This window comes from Labrus mixtus, chromosome 6, assembly GCF_963584025.1.
Source record: "Labrus mixtus chromosome 6, fLabMix1.1, whole genome shotgun sequence".
Lineage (NCBI taxonomy): Eukaryota > Metazoa > Chordata > Actinopteri > Labriformes > Labridae > Labrus > Labrus mixtus.
The window spans coordinates 17,651,444-17,668,133 of NC_083617.1; the positions used below are offsets into that span (position 1 = coordinate 17,651,444).

The following is a 16,690-nucleotide window of genomic DNA, read 5'->3' on the forward strand; positions in this document are numbered from 1 at the left end:
AAGATGGTGCAACACCTTGCTGATTTGCCTTTCTCAAGAGTTTAAAGCAAAGAAGAAAATGTTTTTTTTTTTTGTTTTTTTTAAATGTAGCTATCAGGGTCATACATCTTTAAAAAGTGACACTGATGGGTGTCTGGGAGGACAGATAAGCAGCAAGCAGATTCCCTTTCCACAGATTTACACAAACACAACCACACACGCACACACACACACACACACACACACACACACACAGAGTGAGTTTTAATGCCCTCTACCAGTATTGATTACCCAGCAGTCTGACTGATAGAGGGCTTGATATAGAAAAACACACGTCAATAAAATAGCAAGAAAAACCTGGCGAGAGTTTTAAAGACGCTGCCCTTTCCCACCCATCCGCCCGCTCAAACAAACACAAACAGCTACTGTGTGTCTAAATTATTCCAGAGGTCCACTGAGCTGCAGAAAGTGACAGTTTGAGATGCCAGGATGAAGTCTAATAATCCCAGCACTCTCAGACATTTGAGGATGTTTGTCTCCAATGCTGTTAATAACTCAATGTTCATATATACAGATCTTTGATAAAAGCTCAATTAAAACCAATTGCTGCTTTTTGGGACAAGTACAACATTTGATTTTGATTCTATCACATTTCCTCTTATTTCAACACCTTAGCAGCTTTTTCTCCATTCATTCTACGCTGCTGTCTTGATGGGATATCAGAGTTAGTGTTTGTGTGTTACTGCTCATGTACTTCAGGAAGTCGTGAGGCTGCAGTGAGACTGGCAGTGGGTGTGATTAATCAGCTTATTACCTGTTGAATGCGTGGCCACTTAAGAATGACAAAAAGGCGGATTTTAAGCTGCAGACAGGCTGTTAGCTGGTTGGTGGTGGATGAGATGGCAGATGGGCGGATGAATCATCAGAAAAAAATGGCAAGAAGCTGCATATCGGGCCTCTTTTGAAACATCAATCCTTTAATGGAACCCTCACGGATAAAAACGACCGCCCTTCCCTCCTCGCTCGCTCATGCTGCAATCGCTCCTCTCTGATCATTTCCAAGAGAACAGAAACACGCTCACGACAAATGCTGTTTGGACGCTGACTGAAGCTTTCACCCTCTTCCCTGGAAGTCTTTTGTAGTATTTGCAGTGTTGTGGTTTAAGCTTTATACGACTCTTGCACTCAGCCTTGTGCCACTCTGAATAAGAGCATCAGCTTAATGCCTAAAAACGAGTGTGAAGAAGATTACATCAGAAGTTTTGAAGACCGACTCGTTGGGCTTTCAGCTGCTCACAAAATCCAAAGTGAGAGGGTTTTTATATTTTTCACTCTCTCTTCATGGCCAGGGAAGTCAGTGCGTGAGCTTTGATGAAACTACTGCGTGGATTGACACTTGAGGGTTGGCCTATTTGCAGTTTTATTTCGCCAAATAAAAATCTACCGTACTTAAAAGCACCGAAAAGACCTGACAGGAGCGTTACATTATAACGTTAAATTGGGTGTTGCTGGCATTCATGTGCCTTTTTTTAATGCCTTGGGAACTTACTAAGATTGGCGAATAGTTCACCTGTCATGTTTGAACTTTGATACCCTGGAATCTTAAAAAGGCCATGCCACAAACTCTCACATTTATCTCTTCAAGGGTCTATTTAAACATAAGCACAAAAAAGGAAGAGCAAAACAATATGTATTTTTTAATCTCTAGAAGTGTTAAGCTGATGATTAGGACTACTGTTTGACAACAGGGAGCCAAAGTTTAACAAAAGTCCCCTTCACACTTCATCACCTGCCTTTTTTTCTGGATATTTCCAGGACATTCAGACCCAGTTATTTTCAGGACATTTGTATCCCGGCAGATTATTAGACAAGGCTATTGTCAAGACTAGCCTCTTACAGCCACCTACTTTTTTCTATTGTTGATTTTTGTAAGATATTTTGACTAACAAGTTACGACACGCTCTCCCTGTACAATTTACAAGCACTCGCCCATGCTATACTCACTCATGAGAAAGTAAATGTCCCTCTGTGTCAACCCTGCCCCTCAGTGTTTTGGTGTGACCGTTCAGCTGGACGCAGACTTCAGTGTTTGACAAATATCAGCAAAAGAGATGATAATCATCAATACCATATAACAAGAATGCATCTTGATCTTGAGCATATTACTAACATTCAGCACCCTGACGTGTTCTATCACAGTTCAATGACGTTCTCACTTTGACACATCAGGGTTATATGTTTGATAGAAAAGCTGCCGGATCTCCCGACCTCCCGACCTTTCCCCTATGGCTGGCTACTCTGTATGTCTGTGGATAGTCCCATTATCTGTGTCGGACAAGCTCTCACAACAGCAGGTTGAGGTCAGAGAGGATAGCTGTGTAGCATCTGCAGAAGGAGGAGGATCCTTCCACAGGGTATTAGGGTATACTGGCAGGAAAAGGTCGTCATGAGCAGTAAGGGCTGCACACACACATGCACAATGTTGGGACGTTTTCACAAGAGCAGCGCATGTATGGGCAGAAGGAGTACAAGAAGCAAATGTACCTTATTTCATTTGGCAAATACGGTGAACTTTCTGGAAGCTCCGCTCTGCTGTAGCATATTTTGTGTCCAAATCTGTCCTACATGTTTGCAGACATAACAACCTGCACAGGTGATGAAGAGATCATCAGAGCTTTGGGAAAACTGAGAGAGGAAATCAGGTGACCATGTTTAATTTGGAAGCTTAAAGGATCTACCATCAGGAGGAAAAAAAAATGTTCAGGATGGAGAGGAAATTGTTTTTTTACGGGAGGGTTCAAGGGATGCAAGATATATAGAGCAATCCTCCAATATGAGATTATAGGCTTGGCTTGATCAAGCAAGCCAGCACTTCAATAAAGCCACCTGCACATGATTCAATGTGAACTAAACAACAAAACATTGGGTTTTTGAAGGAAGATAACCATCAACGTACAAATGGGATGGATAAACTCTTTTTGTCACTGATGTTTTTGTATGATGAGATCAGACCTTTTTCTCCCTGACCCTTGCATGAAGACCTCATATTGATTGCATTTTGACTCTGCTCTGCTCTGCATTGGACTCTATCTTTGGTGCCGTGCTCGGAATTTCTAATCAGTGCTCCGTTTCAGCATGTTCCTCTCCTCTTTGTTTTTTCCTGTTCTGCATTTCATTGCTCTCTTCCGTTCTGTTCTGCTCTGCTCTCTTCTGTTAATACACTTCACTCTGTTCCATATTCACAAATCGAATGTAAATATCCTATAAGCAGAGCCTTGCTGAGCAAGAAGCAGAAGAAGAAAAAGAGGGAAGAAGATAAAGAATGAGCAGATAAATGTGTTTGCGGTGAGATTACCATGCATCGTAAACCCATAAACCCTGCAAGGAATCACAGGGATGGAGAGGAAGGGGGGGGGGGGGGGGGGGGGGAGTATGGGAATTCTGGGACAGAGGGAAGTCAACAAGATGAGGACAAATAATGGAGATATGATGGTTACCAGCAGATTGAGAGCAGAAAATCAAATCAGGAGGAAAAGCAAAGATCCGGAAGGAGAAGAGATGATGTCACAGGGCAGAGATACTGAAATACGGGCAGATAGAGAGCAAAAAAAACAAATGTAAGCCCCTGGGGATTAACTCTCTCATTTCTCTATGAGGAAGAATGGGAAAAAAGAGGATTTCCACCTCCTATCCTCTCAGCCTCCCTTTGATATCTATTTCTCTCTTTCTGTCTCATATTCTAATATCTTTAGTCTCTATTCATCACGTTGGAACAGACTCGCTGAGCTCGCTAAAGCATCAGCGCACATGGCTAACCTAGCTGGACACAAATCCCCTTCACTCTGTTGCTCTCGTTCCTTCTCCGTTTTCTTTTTTTTTTTTTTTTTTTACCTCTACTGCTTTCCGAAAGATCTCTTCATTTCCCTGTCATCCATTGTCTATTTCCACATTGTTTGCAGTGGACTCGAAGGCAGCATAAATTCTCTTCACCTGCTTCTTTCTTCTCCGTCTGCTGCGGTTTGGCAGCTGTGTTTACTGCTGCATGGGGCCAATAACACACAACAGCGCTCATCAGTGTTGTGGTCGCTTTTAACGAGCTTTGCTAATAAGATGAACGAGCTTCCTGCTGATCGGTTAATGGGACATTCACTGGCCCTCTGCAGTGTGGTGATTCACAGCTTTTACACTTTACAAGGAAAAAATGGCTAATCTGAAGGTTAATTCATTATTCATGTGATTTAGTTTTGCAGGTCTGAACAAGTGGAGTTTTTACAGAAGGAGAAACTGATGCGTCATGTTGTTCCGTTAAAGCCCCCTCTTGACATCGCTTCAGTCAAACTTTAACCTTTGACCTCTCTACTGTTACTGTCCAAGTACTGAAGGTTGTAAAATTCAGGACATTCGAAACCAGAAAACTTTAATTTTTATTGCTTGTTTTTTTTAAATCCACTTTTTACAGAAATTCTCTGAATTTTCTACATAAATGTATTTGTATATATATATATGAAGAACACACCTGTTCTTGATATTAGTTGCTACAGTTTCATATTACGCTCTTGTGAAACAGTCCTGATACTCAATGACAAATAATTGTTTGGCTTTTTGTGCCTTTACTGGAGACATAGGACAGTGGATAGAGCTGGAAAGCAGGGAGAGGGAGAGTGGGGAATGACATGCGGGAGGGGAGCCACAGGTTGGGCTCAGACCCGGGCCGCCCGCTTGGAGGACCACAGCCTTCATGCATGGGGCAAGCGCACTAACCACTGTGCCACCGGTGCCCCGGTTTATATGTCTTTTGAATGGGTTTTGGGTTAGATGTCTCAAATAAGGTCTATGGCTTAATGGGGTTTCAGGGTGTTAAATGTCATCATGCTGTCATTGGTGTAGATTGTCTAATTGAACAAAATTGAAGTTGCATTTGTCTACCGGTGTGCTTATTTCCTGGAAAAAACAAATCCAAAAAACAAGAGCCTACTGGCTGCATTGACAGTCTGAGCTGTAAAAAAAGAGTGCTAAAGTTGATATTCTGGAATTGGACAAATCAAAGAGAAGATTTAACAAAACCTGGTGCTACATTGTGCCACATTGTACTTATTGTGATCTCACAGACTTGATTGTAGCAGTATAAACCGTTCTTTATATTTGATTTTCCCCCATTTCTTCTTGTGGTTGTGTGGCCTCTCATTCCCTCTCTCCTACCTTTCTTCATTTCTTTGTGGTCGTCTGTCCCCGCTCCCCGAGCCTTTAAGAATCTCAGCTATTTTATTTTTCCTTTAGCCTCAAATCAATCCCAGACGCCGCCATTTCCTGCATCCCCCACCTCGCTCCTTCTGCCCCTCCCTTAGGGGCTATAGACCAAAACCACACACTTAAAACCCCCACACAAAACACACACATAAAACACGCACACACATACACATACATACATGCACACACACACACACACATACACACACACACACAAAAATGGAATGAGTAAGACAGTAATCAGGAGGCATAGCGGGTCTCAGGTTTTGCTTTCTTTTCCATAGCATACACTCCTATAACTTTCCCCCTTCTCCCATTTCGATTCCAGGAATTGTGTGTTTGTGTCTGTTTTTCTGATTAAGCAGCAGCTTTTTTTCCCTCTGTGTGTTTGTCTTTGCGAGTCTTGTGGTGTAGTCATCCGTCTCTGACGCCATCTGTGAGATCAAAAGTTGCAGACACAGTGTCATGATCTGGTGACAAAGTGAGTGTGAGTGTGAACTCTGGACCCCTGCAGATGTCCTTAATATGTTGGAATATAAAGAACTTCATCCATTACCTAAGAAAACATTGATGTATTTGAGCTCTGCAGTATTGACACCATATTTAAAAAAAATCTGTTGCAATCTTTGATTAAAACTTTTTTACTGGAATGTACAAATGTTTATTTGTTCACTGAACAAAAAAGTACTTTACTTTCAGAGGCTGCAGGAACTCTTATCAACTGTCAGTAATTCAAATCTTCAAAATTGCAATCCACATCTAAAATTATGTAAAAGCAGAAAAAAGCCTGGCTGCATCAGAGGTTCACGCGCCAGTTCCTCAAAGAGAGGGATAAGAAGTGAAATATGATAAACAATAATTTTTAAAAAAAATACAACTGTGTGATGTTCTGCTGCACCATATGATTATCCATATTCATTTTCCAGTCCTAAGTACATTCTAAAAGTATTTCGCAGTAATTACAGAGTCATTCAAACACTGTAATGCAAAGCTATAATTGCTATGAGGGATCCCACTGGACTGTGACAGGAAAAGAGGCGAGAAGAAAGACGAGGGATATATATATATATATATAGAGAGAGAGAGAGAGAGAGAGAGGGAGAAGGACAAACAGACTCACTACAGAAAGAAAGAAAGAAAGAGAAGGACAGAGCCGAATAGAAATGGACAATTAAAGTGCTGCTTAATTAAGAGCGGCCTCTACTAAACTTTCCATTCAAGTCCATTTTTACATCGTCGTTAGAGCAAGTCAGTTCATAACATCACCCTTTTTTTAATTATCACACTTTTAATTTTAGTGTTGCCCATTTCGGAGATTACTCGCCGTAATTAACCGCAAACGTCCCCTAATGTAGAGTTCATCGTTCCAATTGTCCTGAGTGAAAAGCCTAATAGCCACAAATTTAAAGCCATTGAAAGGGGCATTCCAATATAAGCCAACAGCCAATAAACAGCGGTCAGCAGGCTAATTGGCGCTACATTGTTTCGCCTCCAGCTTAACTGTATCTCGTCAGCTCGCCCGTTGTTTTCACTGTCTGTTCGGGGCGGCTCATTTGGAGGAACACAGAGGGCTGATTGGTTTGGTCGTCAACTTGTTTTCATCCCAGAGGATTTCCTCACAAATTAAAAAGCCAATCAGGAACGGCAGAGCGAGGCTCCCCGCTGAAAGAGTCACACTACAGTAATGGAATTGTTGATTTTTTTTTTTTTTCATTACGTTTTAATTTATTGAAAACAAGTTTTTTCGTCAAATGTTATAGTCCGAGCTTATATGGAAGGACGATGACTGTACCAGTTTGCATTTTGTATGACTTCTACAATGAAGAAAACTTTCATCTCTGTTACAAAACTTTAAATTTTTACCTTAAAATGAGCGCAGAAGAGTTTTTAAAATTGTATTCATTTAGAATTTTTACCATGCAAACCAGGGTTGGAAATCAACCTTTTCTCCTTCCTTCCACTGTGACTGGTGGATTCATAAATCTACCAGTCGCTAATCCATGCTGTCCAAAGAGACACATAGTGAAACACCTAAGCACACAGTCTGTCACTGTCTGTATAGGTTCTCAGTCTTATCATTGACCACAATGCCATGAGGAGGGGCAGAGCCCTGTGGGCCTCATTTAGGACTGCCTGTCTCTGCTCATCAAGTCAGAGCGGAACAAGCAGGAGATCGGGATTCTAATTTACGCTGATTGTTGTCACAAACCACTCTGTTTCATTACTTTAATTTACCTGCCCCCTTGACTTGTAGGTTGAGCAAATTCTCCCGTCACTGCAAAAAAACAACAACTTGTAATTGGTGAGGTACGACTCCTAATTTCCATGACTGATGCTAACACAATAGCACCTTTCTCTATATCTTAAATACTTATTTTGTCATGCAGTTGATCTCCTTTTGTTTAAATGCATGACATGAAAGTGTGAGATAGCGTTCAATGGTCACGGTGATAGAGACAGTGAAGCATAGTGTCTAAATAATATACTCAAAAGTCACATCACATGTTCACAGAAGGATTTTTAAAAGCCGTCTGATTAGCAGAAAGAATTGTTTGGAGTGTCCATAATTCACTACAAACTGCATTTTATTTCCATACAAATTAGAGTGATTCTCACTAATTGGGAAGTTAATCAAACCACGCAAACGTGAAACAAAGCCACACATGTAATTTTTTTTTTATGTAATGAAGTGAAGTGCTTTTAGCCAAATCATTTAGCTCCTGAGTGTGAATTAGTCTTCCCCAACACAACAATGGCAGCGTTAATGAGGCGAAGTTTCTGCTCATTGTTTGTCTATTTCATTATCAGCTGTGTTTATTTAGCATCCCTGAATGAACACAACATGCCACAACTTTTTTTGTTGTCGAAGTTCCACGGTACTTTTTCTCTAAGTTGTAGTAACTTTTACTGTGATTGAAGTAATTGTTCTTCAAAATCTTTTGAATTAAATTTGTTAATCTGTATTGAAACAGATAAATGATACTGATACACAGCAAAAAGCCTTCAAAGATAAATGCTTTCATTATAGACTGTTTTCTTAAATTGCCCTGAATAAAAATAAAAATATGCCACCACCTTTAATAAACACCAAACAGAAAATTGTTAGAAATAGGTGTAAAGAAAGGAACAGACACTTTATCTCCTGCAGCTCACTTGTTCCTGTGGGAAGCGTCTATTCGACTCTTTATCTGAAATCATTGACCTGCTTCCCAACTGTTCCTCTGAACGCTACTCGCCAATTTGCGTTTACAGCTTCCAAGCTAAGTCAGTCCACATTCAATTTGGATAACCCTGCCCCCTCCTCTACAAGGGCATCAAATGATGCTTTTTGTGTTTCCCAAGAGGAAACAGATCTGCTTCGCCGCTGAAACCGATCCTCTTCAGACTGTTCTCTCCATCAAAAAGCTATCAAAGCTCCGTGACACGAAGTACATTACCTTCAGACGGATGGAGGAAAGATGACAGGATTTGTTTCTGACTAATGCTACCATCTATACACCCTTTCAGCATTTTCTTTTCTGTGTACAGTGTGCACTCTGGACTTTATCTTGTTAACTTACAACTTACTTCTTAGATTAAGTGCAGATACTAAATGCAGACCCTGAATAATTTGCTGGACTTCTTTGAGCTGGCAGCGTTCATAAAAAAAAAGAAAGTGTATTGAAAAAGATATCTAATGTTGTAATGGGTATAATATTATAACATGTTGTGGACAGTAACCAGTCCCAGAACATTCCGTTTTTGATTTTAATTCATGTTAAAATACACTAATTATGTTAAGATAGGATTATTATGGATGAACAAATTGACAAATTGTTTTTGTGTGTGTGTTTTTGTGTGTTTGTGTGTGTGTGTGTGTGTGTGCGTAGCAGATATTGGATCTTGTAGGCTCACACAAACACCCTGCAAAGACTAACTTCCCATTAACTTTGAGCTAGTGTGTATGTGCGTGTATGTGTATTTGTGTGTGTGTGTGTGTGTGTGTGTGTGTGTGTGTGAGTGTGTGTGTGTCTATTCGTCTATTCTGGCAAATGCTGAGAAAGCTTCGCACATATTTCATGGTAATCGCTTCAGCACACACACACAGACACACAGACACACACACACACACACACACACACACACACACACACACAGACACACACACACACACATACACACACACACACACACACACACACACACACACACACACACACACACACACACACACACACACACACATTCAAGCCTATTAGTTCCTCTAATTGAAAGGCAAATTAAGCCTCAGGTTTCGTGGTGTGAGCTAAATGCTGGGTGTCTGTTTTCAGCGCTGCTCTGTTTTTAAGCTTTTAACAGACCGCAAAGAGCCGGCCACCGAAACGAGACACCCAAAGTGAACTTTAATACACCGACTCTGCTCATCCGCATGTCTTTGAGTTCAGTGTGTCCAAACTCTGTCTTTTCAATCGCTCACTCCGGTGTCCTTCATTTGCATGTTATCACTTTTCTCTTAACAACAATTATGATGACAATTAATGGTTACATCTTTGCAACTTCTGGAACGTATGTGTTAACTTAAAGATACATTTTCTTCTTCCTCCGTCCTCTTCCACTTAAAGGTTTTTTTCACTTTATCCATTGCTCTTCTTGTTAAATACCGCCCTTGCAGAACATGTTGCTTGAAGGAACTAAAAGAGAGAAAAAAAGGAAAACTAACAGTCTGCAGCTTTGGGTCTACAGCAGAGTAGCTCTGGGATTTGTTCTGGAAAGGCGGAATTGATTTCTACAGTCACAGAAAATCTCATTTTAAACCTCACATGACCCGATCTCTCATCCTCAAATAAATATGGGGAAAATACCACATCTGGTTGGAATAGTGTTTGGTGTTAAAGAGGGGTCCTGGGGGGCTAGAAGCTCCTGTGTGAGAGAACTCTTAAGAGTTTGGTCCTGGCAGTGTGTCTAAGGTGTGGTGTCTTTGATTGTATCTCTTCTAGCAAGAGATTAAACCCATCATAGAGTTGAGTAATGAGTCTCTTAGGGGATTAGTAAATGTAAGGAAAATAAATGACAACTGTTTTAATCATTTAAGGTTTGGGATATTTCTCAAGCAAATATGCCAATTATTTGATGTTTCCAACTTCTTAAAGGTAAGCACTTGCTGCTCCTCTTTGTCATTCATTATAATCAATGGAGTGTCTGATGGTGGGTTGGATAAAATAACCTATTTGTAGATGCTGGCTCCAGGCTCGATACTATATGAAATGGCAATTTTGCACATTTTCTTTGACATTTGTGAGACAAACAAATAATATAGTCACAACAATGATAGGGAAAATCTTTAGTTAAGCCCAAACTGGTCACATTCATGTTGACAGTTTAAGCGATTCTCATAAAAGCTTAGAAGAGAGAGTGCTTTGAGATCTGATGCGTTCATTAAAAACTCAACTTTAAGAAGATATATTTTCTTTCCAAATCGGCGTCTTGTCCAAACTCAAGCCCCAAAGTCTCTGCTGTTCTGCCATCTTGGTTCTTCTCAGAACACAGTCAGCAGCGCGCCTGGTGACTCCAACGTGTCAGGAACAAACGGTGATACAGTGTATGTGAGAACACAGAAGGGACTCATGTCGCTTTCGGGCTGCGCTTTGGGAACAAACAACACATTTTATACCCACTCAATGCTCATGTTATGCACTGAGCTAATTCAAATATAATCCTTTAGTATCCTGGCTAGCGGGGACAGTTGAAGTTCACTCCGGTCAATGCAGAAGCGTAACTTGTCCAATATGAGTCAGTGTTTGAATTGAAGGGAAGTCAGGTCAACCATGATGTGTTAAAACTCCAATCAGAGATGATCATTGTCAAAAAGTCCCCCTTTCAGTGTTTATGGTCAACAATCGTTATCCTAACATAGGACTTTGTATCATTCCCCTCTTTAACCCTGCCAGCTTTGTGGATCAAAATCTCTTCAAAGACCACAAGCAAAGGCCATATCACACAGCAGGGTTTTCTTTGTTGACAACATACTGCTATGTCAGAAGTAAAGAGGCTGCACAACATATGAACCTTTTCTCAATTCTCATGTATTGCTTCTTTTGTAGACATTGTGCAGACAAGGTACAGGGAGGCCATTGTTCGCCTCCACCGCTCTGGCTCAGGCAATGTGTGCAGACAGGAGGGAAACGTATGAAAAGACACACAGAGGCAGCTACACAGTGGGCCAAGACAGACGGCGACATATATCACATTGGTATATGAATGAATCACCTTTATTGCTACTGAGCCCTAGAGAGAGAAGCTGGGAGAGCAGAGAGGGTGGTGGGGGTTGGGGGGGGGGGGGGGGGGGGGGGGGTGAGAAAGCAGGGTCAAGTCTGCTATTTTTTTTCTTTCTCTGAATAGTTTCAGACATTTCTGATGTTGTTTTAATGCTGCTGTTGGAGTTTTGGCCTCACATAGGAGGTAGAGGGGTTGTCCAGACCGAAAGAGAGAGAGAGAGCTAAGAGACAGCAAGATGAAGGGATAGAGAGAAACGTAGACGGGTTGGGAGTCATAGAAAGAAAAGAGTGAGCATAGCAGTTTTGTTGTTGTTCTATGGTCGAGACTTAGAGACCAGACTCCCACGTCTGAGACGGTCTGGGTATGAGTCAAAGGATTAACAGATGTTTAAATGATCTGAATCAAATTTCAAGAATCAGCTTTGTCACATTTTCCAAGTAACATTTTGACCTTAAAGTTATTTTTATTGTTTTTATTATATATATTAACTGTTAGTGTTTCAATCTATAAGAGGGATAATTGAAACAGAAACCAGGAAAGCCGATACACTACTAAGATTTTGAACCATACACATCCAATTGTTCATCCGTAGATAATACAATCATAATATATCGACTGGTGTAAGCCTAAACGGACACATTATAGGAAACTCACCAAGAAAGAAAGCTGTAAGTAGAAAGAGAAATTGTCCCCAAAATTCACAGTAGTTGATACGGTCATATGCGCTCTCTTTTTGTTCTGGACTTTATCACAAGGATTGCAGCCAGCTAGCTGTTACAGCTACTCTGATGAAGAGGCACAGCCGCGGAGAGAAGAAAAAGAAGAAGAAAGAGAGCTTTACAATGAAGAAGAGTGAACTGTATTTACCTACCTAAGAGCAGCCATCCTTTGAATGTTCCACATAATGAGGACTGTGTGCTGATCATTGTGTTTCAAATCATAACAGGGAAAGATGAGAGACTTTACAGATGTGATTGCAATACTTAACTGTTAGTCAATATTAGAAAATGAGAACTAACAATTATGAGAACTAAATCAGAGTACATTACTCACGGGGGATGTTACAATATCCAAATTTCACAATATGATAATATCAAGTCCACAATATCTATTGCAATATTTAAAAAAAATAAAAAATGAGCTTAAGCCCTTTTTATTAAATAAAATAATTACACCAGTTGGACCTTGGAAACAAAACAAGTCATACTCACAGTACAGCATAAAATATTTTCTAACCTTCTCTGTAACACTGTCTACCTCTTGGATTAGGCAGTCGCTTTCTTCATGGTCCCTCAGGTCTCCTCCATTCCAACTGAAACAAAACTACACTTTTTTCATTCTGTGATAACAACCAGCTGACTATACAGTATATGGTATCTCATACTGTACATATAAAAGAAGAAGCAGTGAACGCACTTAACCACACATAAAGGGAACACTAAACTGGCCAATAACATTAAAGTAAGATGGCCTGCGTTATTGTATTGCAGTTCATGCTACTTATATCAACAAGATAATATTACACGGCATGTGCTGTGTGCTTTTCTGCGTCCTTGGTTGTATGACTAAAGAAATGTTTTAAAGGTCTTTTTGAATGAAGAACTATGATCACCCATATAAGTGCTTTCAGTCCATTTGTTGAGCTTCTTTTAAAACCTTTTACACTTTTTACACTAGTCTCTGTCTCTAAATGATTTTAGAAACTACTTTTTCGTCAATAACTTTTCTGCACTCTTGTAAAGCACTTTGAACTGCAATTTCATTTATCTGAAAGGTGCCGTATAAATAAAGTTTGATTGATTGATTGAAGAAGATGGCAGTTGCTGATGTTGTATTGACTTGTCTGACCAAACACCGTCCACTTACGCCTGGCTTTAATCACTGTTAAACTTTTTTTTTTTTTTTTTTAAAAGACCATCTAAGAAATAGCAGTGAAATAAGTCCTTCTTCGTGTTTCATTCTTAAACTAAAACAGTTTCCAGTTTTTGCAGGGTGAAAAGAAAACAGCAGCGAGGTTCCTCCAACCGTTTGTCAAACTATAAAAAGTTCCCTTTTTCCATTAACGCCTATAGCTTTTCATAATCCAATATACACACGAGTCGTCAGTTAGTGTGAAAATAATGTGAAAATATTTCTGCCGACGGGGCATGTCAAGCTGGATCTTTTTTTCTGCCCTGCTGCTCTGACCTGTTCGACACACACACAAACTCACGCTCACACATAGTGTGGGTCTAATGTTAGCCAATGAATCACAGTAGTCAAATCCAACACTTGAGTCATGGATTCACAGCTTTGCTACGAGCCCAAGGGAGTAAGGGCACAGAGCACACACACACACACACACTTAAATATGCTGTGGGCTATTCTAATGTGACTCTTGAGTCATGTATTCAGACAGAGGAAGCGGTCTGGCCAAAAGGCATGCTCGCCCCGGGGAGTCATTATCACTGTCTGTTTCTGTGTTGCCTCTCTCTCTCTCTCTCTCTCTCTCTCTCTCTCTCTCTCTCTCTCTCTCTCTCTCTCTCTTTGTTAAGCTCTCTCAGCCAATAGGGATGTTAGAGAAAGGTATATAGGCCTAAAAAAACACATCAAAGTGAATCAGAGAATCCTCCTTCAATGATATAAGAAGTCGACTGGATAGACAGGATATTTAATCTGTTTTGTTAATTTCCTATCTTGGTAAGAGGAAATGATTTTCCAAGAACTGCTTTGTTTTAATTCGACAGCAGGGTCATTTCATCGTCATCAAGCAAGTCACGCAAATCACATTCACAGTCACACTGAATATTTCAGATTTTTTTATTCTGAGCTGTCATTCTTACGCTGCTATCAATCTGTTTTGTTATTGCTGCGTTTTCATGACTTTGACTTGACAGTTTGTGAGACAGATAGCAGATGACCGGTCGCAGGGTATCAGATTTTTTTTTCCCAGTGAAAGCAATTTATTTTTGACTTGCTTTATTTTTTTGCTTGTTAATTAAAGCAGCCACTTCATTTGACACATAGATGACGGATGGAGAGAGGCTGTTAATAGACACAGCCGAGCAGCTTTCAGCTCCTTTGCACAACAAGTGCACACCAGGGTTCATAATTGTTTTGGTTTCTAGCTTTTTTTTTTTTTTTTTTTTAAAGTTCTTTTGAAGTTAAAGCTCACTCTGAAGCAAGCGGCTTCACCTGAGAGCGACAACCAACCTCAAAAAAAAAAAAAAAAAGATTCCTGAGTTATTCTCTTGAGTTAATCTTAAGTTTCTCATCAAATTTGCCACACACAAAAAATAACAGTGGAAAGAGAAGGAAATTGGTGAAGAGATGGGGAATGACACGCAGGAAAGGAGCATCAGGTCGGACTCGAACCCGGGCCACCCGCTTTGAGAACTGTAGCCTCTGTAAATTGTGCGCAACCTCTAGGCTAACTAACTCGAAATTCGAAAAAGAACACATTCACTTTACACAATTTAATCTTCTTCCCATCTTCACCAACTTCTATTCAATGCGATAATTTTTTTCCTTGATTAAACCTTACTGTAGAGGTAAGAAAAATGACGAGCTGGATACTAAAAATGTAACGTATAAACAATAGGCAGGAGGAAGCACACACACCCAAACAAGAACACAACCAGATATGAGCATCAATCATTTAAGACTCAAGGATAATTAACCGAATGATGAGCCGACATGGGATTAACTATCAACACTTCCAGCTTGGCTGGTCATGTGGTCAACAGGAGCCAATGAGCCCTGAGGGAGTTTTCTCATCTGTTGAGCTATTGAATATTAAACACACACACACACACACACACACACACACCCACACACAGTCTACCTATTTGGAAGAGGCAAAGAACAGAAAAGTATGGTGGAATAAAAGGTACAAAAAGGAAATTAAAAAGACAAATCTTTGAGACTTATACTATCAGTGATTACATCTACACATATACAGCTACTCGGGCTAATTAGTCGCAGACGTAAAAGGACTTGATCTGAAACTTTCAGCGTTTGCTACTTACATGTGTGGAAGGCTTCAGCAACACTAACAGCTTAGGCACAATTATTTTGAGGTCTAATTAGGCCATTCTTGCCTGGCTTGTCTGGCTCTTAAGTGAGAGGCACTTAAGGTCTTTGTGAGTAACATGAAGGATCTGTGTGTGAGTACCAAATATCTCGTGAAGCATGTCAGGTGCCATAATGGAGGGTCATTGGAGAGGCAGCTGTGTGCAAATGGTGTATTGATCATCTATAAGCGCTGGGTTGGGCTGAGAAGAGATATCTTACATAGGTGTGTGAGTCGATAGTGTGGCTTTATTTCTTGGAGTGTAATCAGGCACTATAAGGTAATTATGTGTTGTTTTTGCAAGGCAGTATGAATAGAAATAAAACAAACTTGTTAGAAATGTGCATAACTTTTTGAAAATAAAGGAGTTTGATGATAAGAAAATATTAACTAGAGTACACACATAAGGGTATTACATCTGAAAAACCGTTGGCGTTGATTTTTGAAGGACTGATTATAAAATGACGGTGCCTAATGGTACTTAAAGCTAACACTAAGGGCGCACTCACACCAGGCAAAGTTGTCCCGTACCGTTTTTAAGCACGATTGCACGGATCGGAGCACTCACACTAGTCAAATGAACTGGACTTTCGGGGGGGAAGCATGGTACAGATTGCCATATAATGAGTGCGCCCTAAGAACCATGTGTGTTTGTTCTGTTTGAAATTCATCATGGCTGACTGCATGAGGCCTCATCACCTTCAGATTGTATTTAATGTACTTGGCAGCAGGTGATTCATGCCTTCATTCCTCTCATAAAATCAACTAAGCATGTCGAAATGCCAAAAGTTTTTAGCCAGAACTGCACTTGAGGCACTTCATTGTGCCTCAAGTGCACATTTATCTAAAGTTTCTTGCAATGAGCAGACTTTTTCCTGCTTCTTTTGACGGACACATTGAATTTTTTGACGGATCAAATGTCATTTTCATCCTGCTGATTCATTCACAGCGAAGGCAAAGATGCTTGAATCATCGCAGTGATGATGAAAGGGATGTTCAAAAGATCCGACTGAAACAGAAAGATTTAAACGAGTCTGAGATAGAATGACACCATATTGTCTTTTTATGACTTTGATATAGCCCTGTGTTTGCTTTTCATTATTTTAATCGTGTTTGAAAGGGCTGTGAACAGAGCGATTCAACGATCTGGTGTTGTTT

At 40.3% G+C, this 16,690-nt stretch overlaps 1 protein-coding gene across 2 annotated transcripts in view; it reads left to right on the forward strand.

Annotated features, from left to right (window-relative positions):
* Positions 1–16,690, forward strand: part of cdh11 (cadherin 11, type 2, OB-cadherin (osteoblast)) — a 94,478-nt gene that overhangs the window by 45,665 nt on the left and 32,123 nt on the right. The gene's annotated exons all lie outside the window — the stretch shown is intronic.